General features: G+C 41.7%; 1 protein-coding gene across 1 annotated transcript in view; it reads right to left on the bottom strand.

The window, feature by feature from the left end:
- Positions 1 to 15,349, bottom strand: part of Efcab5 (EF-hand calcium binding domain 5) — a 121,133-nt gene that overhangs the window by 42,485 nt on the left and 63,299 nt on the right. The window lies entirely within an intron of this gene.

Below are 15,349 nucleotides of genomic sequence, written 5' to 3' on the forward strand. Positions count from 1 at the left end.
AGGGTGTGTGGTTCAAGTAGTAGAGCTCTTGCTTAGCAAGTTTGAAGTCCTGAATTCAAACCACAGTACTGTAAAAAAGAAAGAAAGAAAGAAAGAAAGAAAAAAGCAAGTAGATGGAACATGTCCTGTTGAAGCTTTCATTACTGCCACCACCAGCACCACAGTCATCATCCTGTAAATAAAAGCTATAGCATCAAATTCAGGAAAGCTGGATCTTGCCTTTATGCTTACAAATCATAATATTCATTTATCTGATTTAAAAAATTCATATTAATTAATTAGTTAACTAATGCTGGCACCGGGGCTTGAACTCAGGGCCTGGTTGCTGTCTCTCAGCTTTTTCACTCAAAGCTGGTGCTCTACCACATGAGCCACTGCTCCACTTCTGGGTTTTTGGTGGTCAGTTGGAAATTAGACTCACAGACTGGCTGTGGCTGGTTGGCTTTGGACCATGATCTTCAGATCCTCAGATCTCAGCCTCCTAAGTAGCTAAGATTACAGGCATAAGCCAGTAGCACCCAGCTTCCATCTGAATTTTTAAAATCTGAATATTTTTCTTTTAAAAAGTGACAACAGGGCTGGGAATGTGGCTTAGCCTAGGAATGCTTGCCTAGCATGCATGAAGACCTAGGTTCAATTCTGTAAAGCCCATCCCTGGGGCTCCATTTAGATGCCCCCCCCCCACCTGTTTAAGTCTGCACCCAGTTACCTGTATTACCCAGGTAACTGGCACACCTGGAGGTAGTTACCTCCCCCTTCTCTGAGGTCACATCCAATCCACCTGGCCATAACTCCCACCTTTTCCTATATAATCTGGCTCAACACGGCCCCTGCTCTCTTTCCTTTTCTCTCTTGCTCTTCTCTATCTTTTTGCCTTCGTCCTTCCCCTTTGTCTCCTCACACCTCCATATTGTGTGGACTGGCAGTTTGCTTTCCCCCCAATAAACTCCTTTCTGCCTGAACTATGTGGTGGGTTTCCTTTCTGGCGAACCTTACATCTAGTGGCGTGACTCAGGAGGGGGCAGAGTCAGGAGTCACTGGATCCCCTCCTCCCTCTGCTCTTTTGAGGGTTAATCTACCTCCTTGACCACCCCTCCTCAGACCAAACTGCCAAAAACTGTAGGAAACTCACTTCAGACTTCTAACCTTTTCCATTGCTGGCTATGCATCCACCACACCATCTCCTCTCTACATCTGGTGAGTGACTGGCATCTACAGGTCCTGTTTGTCTGACCATGCCAGAGGGACCCCTTATGCCTTATGGCCAGTCTGTTCTCATTTCAGGGATGCCTGAATCGAGAATTTGACTCTATGTCCTTGCAGACCCCCATCTATGTCCTTATGGACTCCTATGTCCTAACCAGACTACTCCATAAAGTCAAAATGTCTCATAGGCTAGAAAATTGGTCTCAATGGCCCAAACTTTTGGCTTGTGCCCTCGAAAGTTTGATGCAGGCTAGGTTCCAGGGACTTACCTCTAGGTTTCTTCTCAAAGGCTAGCCATTCTGGGTCTGATCTACTCCATAAGCCAAAGGAAAAAGCGGGCAGTTATAGAGAAATAACTCTTGACAAGTATTTGTGGTCAATTCCTAATAAGTTACAGCCCCTGTCTTAGGAGACTTCTTCCAGGTTTCATTCAAGGACCACCAAGGGACAGCTGCTGCTTGCCTTCTCCCAGAGGAGCCATATTTCCACCTTTTACCCCTAATGTCAACCCCCTTGCCAGCAGGAAGTAGCCACAGAGAGTTGACCCCCTTTTTCTTTTTCTTTTTTTTTTATTTAATTAAAAATTTTTTTTGACATGGTGTTGTGCAAAAGGGGTACAGTTGCATAATAGGGCAGTGTGTACATTTCTTGTGATATCTTACACCCTGTTTTTCTTTCCCTTCCCTAGATCAGGTAGACATATATACAATACACAGTGTACCAAAAAACATATACAGTAGCCACGTGGCCTACGCCAAAGGAAATTCTCCTAGGACTTTAAATGTAACATCAACAATAGAGTTTGCTTATCCTTGTCTTATATGAACATACATACATAGGTGTTGAGCTATTGTGATCCACTGAGAGGCCTATTTTTGACCTTTATATGTTGAGTAGTTGTTTGGTTTTAGTTACATAATGTAGGGTCGCTGACCCAAACCTGTGGGAAATACCATTCGACAAGAAGTTTTTGGTTTCGCAGACCTCATCTCTACTGTCTCTCCGTCTCCCTTTGTTAACAGTCATATATCAGGGAGATCATGCCCCTTTGTTTTCTGTGTTCTAGGCTTGTCTCACTCAACATTATTTGTTCAAGTTCTGACCATTTCCCTGTGAATAACAATATTTCACCATTTCTAATCGCTATGTAGTATTCCATTGTGTATAGGTACCATATTTTTTGGATCCATTCATCTGTGGAGGGGCATCTGGGTTGTTTCCATATTTTGGCTATTGTGAATTGTGTAGCGATAAACATGGAAGTGCAGATGTCTTTTTGATATCTTGAGGCCTGTTGTTCAGGATAGATGCCTAGGAGTGGTATGGCTGGGTCATAGGGAAGGTCTATGTTGAGCTTTTTGAGGAACCTCCATACTGTTCTCCAAAGTGGTTGTACTAATTTGCACTCCCACCAACAATGGAGAAGGGTTCCTCTTTCCCCGCACCCCCTCCAGCATTTGTTGTTGCCTGAGTTCAGAGTATAGGCCATTCTAACTGGAGTGAGGTGGTATCTCAGGGTTGTTTTTATTTGCATTTCTTTTACTGCCAGGGATGTTGAACATTTCCTCATATGTTTCTTTGCCATTTTTATCTCTTCTATTGTGAAGTCTCTCTTTAGCTCCTTTGCCCATTTCCTAATTGGTTTATTGGGCTTGGAGGGGCTTAGTTTTTTGAGTTCTCTGTAGATAACAGATATTAGGCCTTTGTCTGTTGCTGTGCTGGTAAATATCCTTTCCCATATGGGTGGCTGTCTTTCTAGTTTAGTGGCTATGTCTTTAGCTGTGCAGAAACTTTTTATTTTGTAGTAGTCCCATTTGTCGAGTCTCTCCCCTATCTGTTGTGCCCCAGGGATTCTATTCAGGAAGTTCCTTCCTGTGCCTATAAGTTCTAGCATCTTTCCTACTCTGTCCTTCAGTAGTTTCAAGGATTCAGGTCTGATGTTGAGGTCCTTGATCCATTTTGAGTTGATCTTGGTGCATGGTGATAGGCTAGGGTCTACTTTGAGTTTTCTGCATATGGCTGCCCAGTTTTTCCAGCACCAGTAGTTGAAGAGGCTATGTTTTTTTCTTTGTATGTCTTTAGCTCCTTTGTCGAATATCAGTTGACTCTAAGAATGCGGCTTTATTTCTGGGTCTTCTATTCCATTGGTCTTCAGGTCTGTTTTTATACCAATACCAGGCTGTTTTTGTTATGATGGCTCTATAATAGAACTTGAAGTCTGGTATTGTGATACCTCCTGCACTGCTTTTTTTTTGCCTAGAATTGCTTTGGCTATTCTAGGTCTTTTGCTGTTCCATATGAATTTATGGGTTGCTTTCTCTATATCAGTGAGAATGTAGCTGGGATCTTGATGGGGATTGCATTGAACTTGTATAACAATTTGGGCAATATGGCCATTTTCACTATATTGATTCTGCCTACCCATGAGCATGGGAGGTCTTTCCATCTCCCTGTGTCTTCTTTGATTTCCCTTGTTAGATTTTTATAGTTCTAATTAGATAGGTCCTTCACATCTTTAGTTAGGTTGATCCCTAGGTAATTTATTCTTTTTTTTTAGCTATTGTAAATGGTATTATTTCCATAATTTCCTTTTCTGCTTGTACATTGCTGGTGTACAGAAAAGCTGCTGACTTTTGTGGATTGATTTTGTATCCTGCTACTTTGCCAAAATGGTTTATTAGGTGTAGGAGTTTGGGGACTGAGTTTTTTGGGTCCTTCAGATATAAGATCATGTCATCTGAGAAGAGGGATAGTTTGATTTCTTTTTTGCCGGTGTGGATCCCTTTGATGTCCTCCTCTTGCCTTATTGCTATGGCTAGGGATTCCAGCACTATGTTGAACAGAAGTGGGGAGAGTGGGCATCCTTGTCTTGTTCCTGAGTTTAGGGGGAATGATTTTAGTTTCTCTCCATTTAATACGATATTAGCAGTTGTTCTGTTGTATATGGCTTTTATTGTTTTAAGGAATGTTCCATCTATTCCTGTTCTCTCCAGAGTTCTTAATAAGTATGGATGTTGTATTTTGTCAAAGGCTTTTTGGGCATCGACTGAGATAACAATGTGATTCTTGATTTTAGTTCTGTTTATGTGGTGAATTACATTAACAGATTTACGGATGTTGAACAATCCTTGTATCTGTGGGATGAAGCCTACTTGGTCATGATGTATAATTTTCTTGATCAGTTTCTGGATCCTGTTAGCTAATATTTTATTGAGGAGCTTTGCGTCTGTGTTCATTAGTGATATTGGTCGGTAGTTCTCTTTTTTTGTTGTGTCTTTGCCTGGTTTGGGGATGGGTATAATATTAGCTTCATAGAATGAGTTTGGGATTTCTCCCTCTGCTTCTATTTCACAGAAGAGTTTGAGGAGTATTGGTATTAGCTCCTCACTAAAGGTTTTATAGAATTCATTGGTGAATCCAGCTGGGCCTGGGCTTTTCTTTGTTGGGAGGCTCTTGATTACCCCCTGTATCTCGCTATAAGTTATTGGTTTATTTAGTTGATTTATTTCTTCTTGATTCAGTTTGGGCAGTTTATGTTTCTCTAAGAATTGATCCATTTCTGTAAAATTATTGTTTTTTTAGTGAGTAGAGGTTCTGGAAATAGTTCCTTATAATTGTTTGAATATTGTGTGTATTTGTTATAATTTTTCCAATGGAGTCCCTGATTTTATGGATATGAGTCTCTTCTCTTCTATTTTTTGTAATTCTTGCAAGGGGTCTGTCAATTTTATTTATTTTCTCAAAGAACCAGCTTTTAGTTTTATTTATTTGTTGAATGGTCTTTCTATTTTCAATCAGATTTATCTCTTCTTTAATCTTTGTGATCTCTCTCCTCCTAGTCATTTTAGATTTGATTATTTTTTGTTTCTCCAGATGTTTTAGTTTCATCGTGAGGTTATTCACCTGCTCTGCTTCCATTCTTTTAATGTGAGTGCTAAGGGGCAATGATCTTGCCCCTCAGCACTGCCTTAGCTGTATCCCATAGGTTTCTTTGTGATGTATTTTCATTGTCATTGTGGCTTATGAATTTGTTAATTTCATCCTTAATTTGGTCTGTGACGCAAGTGTTAGATAACAGTGAGGGGTTTAGTCTCCAAGTATTTGTATAGCCTCTGTGGTGTCCTTTGTTATTGAGGGTTACCTTGATTCCACTGTGGTCAGATATAATACATGGGATGACATCAATACTTTTGTATTTGCTGAGGTTCTTTGTGTGGGCTATGACATGGTCTTTTTTGGAGTATGTTCCATGGGCTGCTGAGAAGAATGTGTAATGGGTCTCTGTAGGGTGAAAGACTCTGTACAGAACTATCAGATCCATTTGGGATATGGTGTTACTTAGGTCCTCATTCCCTGGCTAATCCTCTGGGTGTTGGATCTGTCTCTTGGAGAGAGTGGAGTATTAAAGTCTCCCACTATGATTGTGTTTGAGTCTATCTTGTTCCGTGGTTCTGTGAGAATTTGCTTGACATATGTGGGGCCTCTTTTGTTCAGTGAGTATAAATTTATCACCATGATGTCTTGATTCTGGATTTTTCCTTGTATTAGAATGTAGTGCCCTTTTTTGTCTTTTTGAGTTGATTTTAATGAGAAGTCCAGCTTGTCTGAAATCAGGATAGCTACTCCTGCCGTTTTGGTAGGTGCGTTTGCTTGGAAGATCTTGCTCCATCCTTTCATTCGGAGCCTGTTTTTGTCCCTTGCTGTAAGATGGGTCTCTTGAAGACAACAGATGGCAACTTTTTGTTTACGGATCCACTCTGTCAGTCTGCTCCTCTTTATTGGAGAGTTTATACCATTTATATTCAAAGAGATCGAGGATAAGTGTGTTTTTTTTCCCTTCCATTTTCCTGTTAGGCTGTTTTTCCTCTCCTTTTTTTCTTGTCTTTATTGAGCTGCTCTTTCTATTGGGCTCTGGCTATTGTAGTTTCTTTCTGTTTCTGTCTGTGTGTCCTGTACGTTTTCTGTTGGGTGGGGTTCCACTCTTAGAATTTACTGTAAGGCTGGTTTTTTATTCACATACTCCTTTAGATCCTCTTTGCTATGGAAAGATCTGTTTTTTTCCCTCGAAGGTAAATTCTAGTTTTGCTGGATATCTAATTCTGGGTTGGCAATTGTTGGTCTGGAGGACTTGGATTGAGTTCTTCCATGCTCTTCATGAGTTGTAGGTTTGTGTGGAGAGGTCTGCTGTGATTCGGATCCCTTTTCCATTGTAATATAGCTCTTTCTTCGTTTTGGCTGCATTCAAAATTTGCTCTTTATTCTTGAGATCTGAAGTCTTGATTATTATGTGCCTGGGTGAGGATTTTCTAGGGTCTGGTCTGCCAGGCATCCTATAGGCTTTGGTTACTTGGGTGAGTTCCCTTGTGAGATTGAGGAAGTTTTCTGCAATAACTCTATTGAAAATATGTTGTAGCCCTCTGCTGTGGTATTCGGCTCCTTCATCTATTCCAATTATGCATAGATTATATCTCTTGTCTTTGTCCACTAGCTCCTGGATTAGTCTGCCCTGGAGTTTAACCATTTCTTGAAGTGTGGTAATTTTCTGGTCCTTATCAGCTGCATCGTCGTCCAAAAGAGAGATTCGGGATTCGATATGATCAATTCTTTGTGATGTGGCTTTGAGTGTGGAGTTTATGGATGTCAGCGAGCTATTTATGATTGCCAGATCAGCTCTCATTGTGGAGATTTCTTCTTTTAAAGAGTTGTATTTTAAATCTATTTTTTCATGCATTTCACTTCTCAGGATGTTAAGGTCTTCTTTAACAGAGGAGTGCACTATATCCATTTTTGCTTCCATTTCTTTCTTGACTTCCTGAAGGTCCTTCGAGACTTCCATTCTAAACTCCAGGAATTGTTTTCTGAATTTGTTCCTGGGGCTTTCCATCATTTCTGCTATCTTAGCCTCAGTTGTTTTTTATTCTCCATCTCCTCTTCAGTTGTACTACTTTTTGGAGCTGGTGAGTTGGCTTGACCTTTCATGAAATTTGTAATATTTCCTTGTGATTTGCGCATCTGGAGATCTGTAGGTGGTGACCTTGGCTTGGCTTTGTGCTGGTTCCCGCTGGTCCGTCAGTGGAGAATTGTTTGTGTCCTGGCTCTGGGTTTGAGTTTGGCTGTTGAACCTTACTGCCCAATGGGTGAGCATGACCGTCTCGGTTGTTGCCGAGGCGGTCACCCTCACTGCACTTGGGGGTGGGTAGGTTCTATGTCTTTCTCTGCAGGACTGTGCCCTGCTGCTGTGTTGTGCTGACCCTAGTGTGTCCCTGATGGGGGTTTGCGGGTCGCTGGTTCAGCGTGGCATGGAGATTTTTCTCTTCTTTGATTCTTTTCCCACTAGGTGCCGTGGTCAAAAGAGCTCACCTCTCAGCTTGAGAATTGCCGCTGAGAGGCAGCTCGCCCACCTGTGCAGAGTGCTCCTGTCGGAGCAGGTGTTGCTGTTGAGGGGTGGCCCGCCCACCTGTGCGGAGTGTGCCTATCAGAGCGGGCACTGCCACTGGAGGGCCCTGCCCACCTGTGCGGAGTGTGCCTATCAGAGCGGGCATTGCTACTGAGGGGGCAGCTTGCCCACTTGTGCACTCCCGCGGGGGGTTGAACAGATCCTCCTGCTGGAGGGCTAGCATGCTGACCCACGCTGGCCCTCGGGGGGGAGGGGCACATGCAAGTGCGCTGTAGTGTTTCCTCTGGGGGCGTGCTGCCCTGAGTTGTTTGAGGGTGCTGTGCCCTCTCGCAAGTCTGCTGTGGGGGGTGGTATGCGTGGACCCCAGCAGGTTCAAGTGTCTGGACGCAGGTTGGTGCCCACAGACTCTCTGCACCTCCGCTGTGAGGGGGGCATGTGTTCGGGCCCAGGTGTCCCTGCTGGGCTGGTATTGCACACCAGCAAGCCTGTGACTGTTGTTCAAAAAGTCCGTGCGAACCAGGCGCCTCAGGTGGGGGTTCCAATACCTACCTGGGTCCCTGCTGGGGGGGGGACTGGTACAGACAGGTTCAGGCTCCCCAGCTGGTGCTTTGGGGGACACCTGTCTAAGGTGTTTCCTGGTCACTTTTTTTGGCGCTGCTCCGCTTCTGCTAGCTCCCGTGTCCTCCCAGAGGCTGTAGGGTCCTAGAGTCGCAGATATGGGGCTCCTTTGTTCCCTCAGGGTAGGGAGGGGGAGGGAGGGAGCTCTAGCTTCTTTGTAGGGTTTGGGTCTCTGCTAGAGCTGGTCTCCCATTGGTGGGGGGGGCAATGGGGAACTTACTGGTCCTGCATTGTGTGAGTGTCCCGCGCTGCTGTGGGCTTTTCGGGGCTGGGGTGCTGGGGTGTGGTGATCGGTTGTTTGGTGGTGGCGGTCCCGGCTCTCCCCATCCAGCTCTCCCCATCTGTGCCACCCGGTTCCCCTGCTGTTGTTGTCCATTCCCGGCCATTCGGTACCATGCTGCTGTCTGTCTTGGTCGGTCTGCGCTCCGTCTGGGGCCTGTGGAGCTCCTGCTGTCTGGACTCTGCACTCCTGGCGTGACTTTTCGGCTGTTGCTTCTCTGGTCGCTGATAGTCTGCGGTCCCATTTACTGGCACTGGGTCCCCTTTCCCAGCCTGGCCCTGTTTGGGCTGGGGTCGGCGGGGGGGCGGGGGAGAGGACCCCGGAGATTTTCCGGCTCTGTGTAGGTTATAGGCTCTTCTTTTTTTTTGTTCTTTTTCATTTCCTGTGTTTCTCTGTTTGTTCGGGTTGTTGGGTTTGCTGGTCTCTTGATGGGGTGTTGGGTGTTGGAGTTCCCAGCTCACTATTCAGTTGGAGCGAGTTGGGGTGCCTCCCTATTGTGACGGCACCATCGTCCTTCTCCCCTTTTTCATAATTATTAAAAGGCCAGAATGTAAGGTCCACCTCTGGGAGGGCTCCATGCAGATGTCTCCCCCTACCTGTTTTAAGTCTGTGCCCAGTACCTGTATTACCTAGGTAACTGGCACACTTGGAGGCAGTTAACTTCTCCTCCTCTGAGGTCACATCCAATCCACTGGCCATATATCCTGCCTTTCCCTGTATAATCCGGCTCAACACGAGTCCCCGCTCTCTTTCCTTTTCTGTCTTCCTCTCTTCTTCCTTCCCCTTTGTCTCCCCGTACCTCCATCTTGTGCAGGCCAGCAGTTTTCTCTCCCCCAATAAACTCTTCTCTGCCTGAACCATGTGGTGGGTTTTCTTTCTTGTGAACCTTACATCCCACACAGGGGTGGACCTTACAGATTCCTCAGTACCACAATACACAGAAAAAACCAGAAATGGCACTGTGGCTCAAGTGGTAGAGTGATAGCTTTGAGCAAAAGAAGCTCAGGGACAGAGCCCAGGCCCTGAAGTCAAGACCCAGGACTGGCCTTCCCCAAAAATGACCACAACATATAGGCAGAAAAGGGCACGAATCCTAAGTGTATGGTTTTATGAATTAAAAGAATGTAAACACACATATTGCTGTTTCTCAATGGAGAACTGCAAACTTTAGGGTATAATGCAGGGCTTTGCTAAGAACTCAACTATGTCCACTATGATTTTTTCCACCTTCCTGCTGGATTCCAATTTACCATCCACGCTCCCCAAACCCTATGGTTTTCTGGGAAATAAGGCAAAAGGCAAAGAAGGCACTGCAGCCTTGAAAAGCCTGCAAATGCTTCACTTTCTGTGAGACTCAATCTGGCAGCTCATGGCTCAGTTAATGCAGCAGAGCAACTCCCAGATATGCTGTTAACATCAAAGAATAGCACATACAAATGTGATAGGGCTGTTTCTAAATGTCACAGGCACCAAATTAGCATTTGTGCCTCTTGCATGGTGATATACATAGTGATACACATAATGATACCCTTGAAACCAAAGTCAGTATTTACATCCTAGATCTCGTGTATCACCCTCTGCCACATATGTGTTTTACCAAGGCATCTAATGTTATATCTGGCTCATTAAGTCCAATCATTATGATGGACATCACAAGACAGTAGACCTATATGATATTCTGTAATATGTTAACACAATCAAGGTCTTAGAATCCTAGATTCTATTAGAGAAGAAGAAATCTGCCTTAGCCTAAAGGCAAGGCAGTGAAAGTAAACTGCTATTTCTGACACATAAAATCAAACTTCTGTTGGTCCCTATAAACTATTCTAGAGAAAATAGTACATGCCAGACCAGTAGTTGTGAATGAAAGGCTATGTCAAGCTGGTCTAAATAAGGATTCCACACCTATAACAGCAGATGTGAATAGTCAGAATAATCTATAAATATTCTTAAAGGACAACAACAGCAAAAGAACTATCCACTTTCATATGTACAAATTAGATAAGAACATGATGGGATAACTTCCTCTGTATCTTTTATATATATTTTTTATATCTAGTCTCTATGGAACTGTTTTTTAACCTGTTTATTTACTTTTTTCCATTCTGGCAAATAGGGAAAATTTAGAAGTTTCTACCTGGTCTTTTCTTCCTTAATACTCTTAAGCCCCCAATATGGAGAATAAATGTAAAGATTCTGCTAGTTGTTGAGTGTGTCTATTCCAATTAAGTATTCAGGAACCAAAATAGCCATAGCTAAATCCAGGAGATTAACCTTGGACTAAAAATAGCATTTATCACCTGAGAGCCACACATCCTAACTTTAACTAATAGTCCCCTGGTGTGTTTTGGGATTCTAGAGGTTCATGTTAACTTGGAGCCAGTGTCTAGGAGTTCCTGCGAGTTTGGTATATGTTCTTTTCCCCAATACTTAGTGTAGAAAATATCTGCATCCTGTCCTTCAAACAAAGAACTCTGGGTAGGAAATGAGTGATTCTCCCTTGAGGCCCTCCACTTATATTTTTGGCTCCATAATTATTGCTTTTCTGTAATTTAGTAGGCATTCTAATATCTAAGGACACTGTGACCTCCAAGAAAACCCATGTATGTCAACACATTCATATGGTCAGTTTAATCCCCACTGTTCATTATGGTTATTCTAATTATATACTCAGGGAATTAGGGAAATAACCACAGAATGAGCCCTATACAAAGTGGATCCCATTAAAACATAACCATGGGCCTTGGGGATTGGGTCCAAATGCTATTTATACGTAATATTTATGAGCACTAAATATGACTAGCAGACCTCGTCTTTGGCAAGTTACTGTCATGTATCTTCTGTCACTCTGAAATGTAATTGTTTGCCTTGAAATCAGAGAGTTCACCTCAATGCCAGTGTCTCCCACCATTTTTTTTTCAGTGATGTTGCTGTTCCTTTATTAACTTATTGAATATTTCTCAAGGGAGTATCATTTGGGTTCTCTTGGGCAATATGAAAGCAGTGCATATGAGAAATCAGAATTAACCATCTTGTGATTTCATTTTTATAGTTTGCCAAGAAGGTTCTGGCACCTTAATCTCATTGAATGAAGGCCATCTTTGAGTCAAAGTTTCATTTAATCTACCAAGCAAACTGTTAAAAATATTTTAAGATATTCAAAATACTACTGCCAAATAAGTCTGCTGAGCATAACTATATTGATAAATTTGGGGAAATCTAATGTGACATCCATATTTCTTTAGTTTCTTACTATAAGCAATTCCTATATACATTCCCTCAGGATTCTGTTGTTATAAATTAGCAAAAATTTGCAGTTTACTTAGAAGACAGCATCATCTCTCAAGATAGACTGGGATCTAGTACTTCTAGGGCATACTGAGATCGAACTCCAGTCTGAGATGTAAAGGCAATAAGCAAGCAAAACAGGCATCTCCCTGTTAGCCATTTGCTGCCCCCCAGAATTTCTGGGGAAGAAGAGATATTATTCTCAAATAGGAGAGTGGGGATTTTGCTTCTGTTGCCTTGGAAAGCTTGAGTCAACCCAAATGTAACCATTCCAAATCTCAGGATCCCTCTATTTTCTAATCAGTGTTGTGATTTTCATACAAGAGACTTGGCAAGTCTATAAATTCAATTTACATTTTAATTCAGTCACATTACATTTTTGCAGCTGAGTTTGCATCCAAATCTTCCCTGAAGCTATAAGAAATAAAGATTGCTTTATAAGAATAATGGAAACTTTCTGGTGTTCTGACTCCAATTTGAGCTAAGAGTTTAAGGTCCTAGGAATCAAATCCAGAACCATTGCACAGGAGTCTTATGCATGTTCAGCACCTGATTTGCAACTGAGCTACACCCTAAGGTCTAAGCTTATTCTTTACTTTCTATAATTTTTCTAATGCAGCTAGAGAAAGCCCAACAACTCATAGACCTAGGGGCCACCACTATTATAATTGTAGTTGAGTGCAGCCTTCATTCTGTCTTTTAAAGCTTTTCCTTCAGGGGCTGGGGATATGGCCTAGTGGCAAGAGTGCTTGCCTTGTATACATGGGGCCCTGGGTTCAATTCTCCAGCACCACATATACAGGAAGTGGCACTGTGGCTCAAGTGGCAGAGTGCTAGCCTTGAACAAAAAGAAGCCAGGGACAGTGCTCAGGCCCTGAGTCCAAGCCCCAGGACTGGCAAAAAAAAAAAAAAAAAAAAAAAGCTTTTCCTTCAAAAGCACTTCATCCCAAGTAACTAACCATCAAGGATAATTTAGAAAAACTACATTGAGAAGTAACAAATACACAGTAGTGTATAATTTTTTTATTTCAATGAAAAATGTTGGGTTTGTATAGACAACACTCACTTAAAGGTACAGAACACATTATCACTGCCAAAAGGTATTTTTATGTCTCCTCTTCGTCAATGATTCTCTCAATGATAATTATTCTGGTATTTATTGCTATATTAGTTTTGTCTTAAATGTCATGTAAGTGGAATCATACAGTGCATGTGTTTTTGTATCTATTTTGTTGAACATTATGTGTACCATTCATATTTTACTTAACTGTAATTTATTTTCTTTGCTATGTAGCACTACTCTATATACCAATTTATTTTATACTTTATTCATTTGATTGTTAATAGGCAGTTGTGCTGTTTTAGTTTTTGACTAGTCACTGTTTTTGAAGTCACTGTGAGCATTCTCATCTTTTTTATCAGCCTTGATGAAATATAGTTTGCATTCATTAAAATGTACTGTAAAAATAGAAATATCTGCACATCCAAATTTACTGCAGCACTATTCACAATAGGAGAGCCATGGGATTAACATAGGTGCCCATCAATAGATGAATGGATATAGGAAATGTGGTATGTGTACATAGAGTATTGTTCTGCTGTACAGAAAAATGAAAGTGTACCATTTTCAGGAAAATGAATGGAATTCGAAACCATCATGTTAAATGAAATAAGCTAGATAGAAAGACAAATATCTCATGTGTTTTTTTTTCATATTCAGAATCTAGATGTTTTTAAAGATGGTAAAGCAGAAAGGGGAGAGGTTTAAGAGAGGGTAGTATGGGGCTGAATATGATTGGATTATATATTATGCAACTATGAAATGTCATAGTGAAATCTGCTTTTTTGTACTATTAATAAAAATAGCAAATAAAAATAAAATGAACAAATTTTAATGTGTGTGTGTGTGTGTGTGTGTGTGTGTGTGTGTGTGGTGTGTTTGCTTTTGGGTTTTGTTTGTTTGGCTGTCTTGGTTTGGTTTTTTGCTTTGGGTTTTTTGTTTCTTTGGTTTGAACTCAAGAGATTGTGCTTGTTAGCCAAGTATTCTAGCTCTGAGCCATACCTCCAGTCTTATTTTATTTGTTTTGAGATAGGGTCTCACTTCTTGCTCAGGCACACCTGCACTTCAACCCTTCATTGCTTCTTCCCATAGTCAGGATGACTGGTGCCTGCCACCATACCAAGCTTCTTCTCTTTTTTTTTTTTTTTTTTTTTTGGCCAGTCCTGGGCCTTGGACTCAGGGCCTGAGCACTGTCCCTGGCTTCTTCCCGCTCAAGGCTAGCACTCTGCCACTTGAGCCACAGCGCCGCTTCTGGCCGTTTTCTGTATATGTGGTGCTGGGGAATCGAACCTAGGGCCTCGTGTATCCGAGGCAGGCACTCTTGCCACTAGGCTATATCCCCAGCCCCCAAGCTTCTTCTCATGAAATGGAATCTTTTGGACTTTCTGCTCAGGCTAGCCCCAAACCTCAGTTCTCATCTCCCTCTCTCAACCTCCCAAATAGGATCGTTAAGTGAGCCACTAGTGTCCAACTGTCTTTCCATTTTCTTAATCATATGTTTCAAAGAGTATAATCTCTTAACTTGGTGAAGTGTATTTTATCAAATTTTCTTCCATGATTTATGTTTTCTAGAAGTTTGTGATCTATTTCAAGCTTATTTTTGTGTATGGTATGTGGTGAAGCCGGATGTTTAATTTTCTCCCATCATATTTGGATAGCCAGTTTATCTAGTACCATTTGTTGAAAAGACTGCCTTTTCCTCATTGAAGTTTCATTGAAGATCAACAGAAAAAATACACATTCATATGTACACATTTGTACATTCGTATGTGTATATACATATACACATAAACACACACATACATACACATATATGATGTTGACATGTGTTTGGTTATGTTTCTTTTTTCATGCTCAGTTTCAAACTTGTAGATAACCCACACAAATATTTTGATCATGACTAAAATTCTAGCTCCATTTTGTATCCTCTATTTTCCTCTGCACTTTACCTATTCTTGTGAGATTCCTTAAATCTTTCCCAGAACATGAGGATACAAACAAACATAGACTTCATTAACAAATATATTTCAGTAAAATCTATATCTATTTTTGCAAGTCCATTTGATGTCCTGGTACATATGTCCTCCAAACCTCATTCTTAAAAATACTTTTTCACAAGGCTGGGAACATGGCTTAGCAGTAGAGTGCTTGCCTAACATACGTAAAGTCCTGGGTTCGATTCCTCAGCACCACATAAACAGAAAAGGCCAGAAGTGGTGCTGTGGTTCAAGTGGTAGAGTGATAGCCTAGAGCAAAAAAGAAGCCAGGGACAGTGCATGGGCCCTGAGTCTAAGCCTCAGGACTGGCAAAAAAGAGAAAGACTTTTTCACATAAATTCTTGTTTCAAAGAACCAACATAATAAAAGTGATAGACTTTTAATTCCTAGCAGCTTTTTTTTCTACAGGAAACAACAGAGAAAAAGGAAAAGAAGTCCTGACTTAACAATGGGAAGAGGTAGATATAGAAACAAATCAATCCCAAAATGCAGTACCACGCAAG

This window comes from Perognathus longimembris, chromosome 17 (genome assembly GCF_023159225.1).
Source record: "Perognathus longimembris pacificus isolate PPM17 chromosome 17, ASM2315922v1, whole genome shotgun sequence".
Classification (NCBI taxonomy): Eukaryota; Metazoa; Chordata; class Mammalia; order Rodentia; family Heteromyidae; genus Perognathus; species Perognathus longimembris.